This window comes from Nuphar pumila, chromosome 5 (genome assembly GCF_984573655.1).
Source record: "Nuphar pumila chromosome 5, dmNupPumi1.hap1.1, whole genome shotgun sequence".
Taxonomy (NCBI): Eukaryota; Viridiplantae; Streptophyta; class Magnoliopsida; order Nymphaeales; family Nymphaeaceae; genus Nuphar; species Nuphar pumila.
Window position 1 is genome coordinate 124,974,471 of NC_143253.1, and position 3,652 is coordinate 124,978,122.

Sequence of the window (3,652 nt, forward strand, 5' to 3'; positions counted from 1 at the left end):
TAGCGACAGATTGTGCGAGAGAATATTTTGTCGCAATAAATACGGAAGTTAGCGACGGAATTGCGATGGCTAAAATTCTGTCGCAAAATAGCGACGGCTTAGGCGACGGAATATTTTCTGTCCTGCCGCCCTCTTCCTTCGGCCGCCCTATCCATCCCGTCGACCTCTCTGCCGGCCCCCACCGTTCGCCGGAAGTCGATCTCCGTCAACCTTCCGCTGCCGCCGCCCGGAGCAACCGCAGGTATTTCCGGCCCCCCACCGTTAAATGGATTGGAGGTCGACCCCCTGCGTTTTCCGGCAGGGGGTCGACTCCGCCAGGCGGTCGACCCCCTGCCGTGTCCGACCGGGGAGGGGGGGGGGGGGTCGACCCCCTGCCGTGTCCGGCCGGGGGTCAACCCCGGTAGGGGGTCGACCCCCTGCCGTGTCCGGCCGGGGGTCGACCCCAGCAGGGGGTCAACCCCTTTTGATGTCCGGCAGGGGGTCGACCCCGGTAGGGGGTCGACCGCCTGCCGTGTCCGGTCGGGGGTCAACCCCCTGCCTTGTCCGACAGGGGGTCAACCCCTTGTCATGTCCGACAGGGGGTCGACCCCGGTAGAGGGTCGACCCCGACAGGCGCTCGACCCCGTGAGGGGGTCGACCCCGGCAAGGAAAAGCCCTTTCCCATTTCTCCCTCTCCTTCGTTGCGCTCGAGTTCAACCCTCACACATCTTCATCCACAGCCTCCTGAGCCTCTCCCATGTCCGTCGGAGCCTCATCGGAGTCACCTACATGTGCCTCCAATCGCCAGAGCCACCTCAACTAATCTTCCACAAGAGCTAAGCCCCGTTGAATGCTCAGCGGGGCCCCTCCACACCTCATTTTTCAAACGGAGCTGCCCATTAGAAAATTTAGTCACAATTCCTACAAATATGATATTCGGGGATCAATATCCGCCCAAGGATGAGTTGGCAGGATCCTATTGTCCTAAGTTTGAAAGGTTTTTTTTTCATGGTGACTTCATTTTAAAACATCATTTTTTTTGTGCAGATTTCTCAACGGAACTCGCTTGTGCCCCGCCACCCGTGGTAAGTAAGTGACAAAAACAATGCAAATCGGGTAAATACCCGTGGTGAGCAAGTGATGCAAGCGCATCACATGTTATTTAATTTATTGAATGTAACAATTTATTGTTCACACACTCACTTAGTTGTTGATATCTAGGACTGCTTTCTTGGAGTTCGAAGATCATGCTGAGCATGATTTTAATGTATGAATATGGAAGTGTTCTTATTTTTGGAGTATGGAGTCCATGCTAGGCATGATAGTAGTTAGTGGGATATTGAAGTGTGTTTGCTGTAGGTACATGTTTGAGATTTGTTTGATATGAATTATTTCGATGTATTGCAATGTTTGATGTAATTGTATTCATGCTTACATGTAGTTACTTTCAATTTGATTATGTCTACCATGTGAAATTGTATACTGAAAGCATGCTTCAAATGAATGTATCGTGTCATGAATAGTTTGCACATGAAAATATTAAGTTATCAATGCATGCATCATAATTCTTGTGATTGTATGACATCATATATTGCATGATAAATTTGATATTTTCTTCATCATAGCATTCTGATGGTTCTTTTTTAACTGGTTAGGATACTATTCGCAACATCATACGACAAAATGACTGCAAACCGTGAATGAATGTACCGTAGGATAGTGGACAATGAGTTATCGCATGAATATATGGATGATGTTGACAGTTTTATTGAATTTGCAATGGTAAGTGTCAGTACAGTAGATCCCACAAGTCGGATTAGGTGTCCCTGCAAGATTTGTAAGAATAATCGATTTGTAGAACCTCATGGAGTTAGACATCACCTATACAGGAAGGGTTTTGTGAGTGATTATCAGAACTGGATGTTTCATGGAGAAAAATTTAGAAACAATTTTGATGCACGGGTGAATGTGGTGCACGATAATCCATATACGAATTTGATATTTGATGCCGCAGGAACAGAACTGGGTTCTGCTATGAGTTCTAGTGATGTAAGAATTGCCATAGATGAAGAATCACCAAACGATGCAGCTAGTAGATTTTATGATTTACTTAGAGATGCTGATGAGCCACTTTGGAACGGTTGTGAGAGTCACACTATCTTGTCTGCAGTTCTTCAACTAATGAATTTGAAGTCCGAGTATAATTTGAGTCAATCTTGTTTTGACCGTTTGTGCATGATTGTGAAGAGTATGTTGCCTAAAGATGAGAAATTGCCACAAAATTTCTATCATGCGAAAGTTATGGTCAACGCTCTAGGTATGGGTTACAAAAAGATTGATGTTTGTCCAAATCACTGCATGTTGTATTTCAAGGAGCAAGAAAACGACATATCATGCCCGTCATGTGGGCATCCTCGGTTCAAGCCAAAGACAAGAGGCAATGGTAGCACGAGATTGGTTTGATCCAACTGCAACAAGACTCGACAAAGCTTCAGACATTATGGAGGTGAATCATAAATCCAGGTTTGGAACATATGAACCATTCATATTAGCCTTGCAAGCTCAACAAGTTTATTATACTTCATATCTGAGTATAAAAAAGCCAGATAGAAATGAATGGTGGGGAGTTTGCAAGGTGAAATCCAAACTATACCCCGAGTATGATCAGTTACAGGAAGATGAGTTAGCTGAAGACAATGATTACTATCAATCAGATGATGTCTATGATTTCGCTTATGGTCACGATGTTGCGCATGATATGCATGTCATATCTCCATTGGCCGATGAAACATTCATAGAGGAATGTGATCCAAATAATGTACCAAGTGGATGGGCAAACAATGAAGAAGAAGAAGAAGAAGAAGAAGAAAGTCAAACTAGTGACGAGGAAGAATTCTCAAGCTAGTGAGCAAAATCTTATACTACAAATCTCTATTTAAATGCATTGTAATACTTGATGTGAGTTGTATTGCAATACTTGGTGTGAATGATTAAAAATTTTATTTGAATGTATTGTAATACTTGATACGAATGATTCAAATGCATTGTAATACTTGATGTGAATGATTTCAATTATCTGAATGTATTATAATTTATGCAACGAATGATTTGAATTAGTGCAATACTTGATGTGAATGATTTGAATTATTTGAATGCATTGCAATGCTTGATGTGAATGACTTGAATGCATTGTAATACTTGATGTGAATTATTTGAATGTATTGTATGACATATGTTATTTGTTAGAATATGGTTCATGGAGGTTATATTAGTCGCTCATCCAGTAGTTGCCAGGCTCAGCCTTCATCTTAACGGGCTCCTGTGATAGGTATATCATATAACTAATTGGATGCTTGATTAGTTCAAATGCGCATTCTGAGAATTTCTAATGTATTTTTTTACAGATGATGTTGCGCCTGTACACAATCCACCTACACCAGTTGATCACACAAGTCAACAGCCAACACAGGAAACAGGGTCTTCTCAGGCTGGCACAAGAAGACTCATTCGAATAGTGTATATCGATAATCGACCGTAAGTATTTTGTTTTCAATTATTGCATATCTTTTAAATATTTTATATTGATATTTACTGTGTAACAATTCATGTGCAGCACGAGGTTTGAGCCACAAGAAGTAGTACGGGAGATTAGGAATTCACTTCTTCAACATCT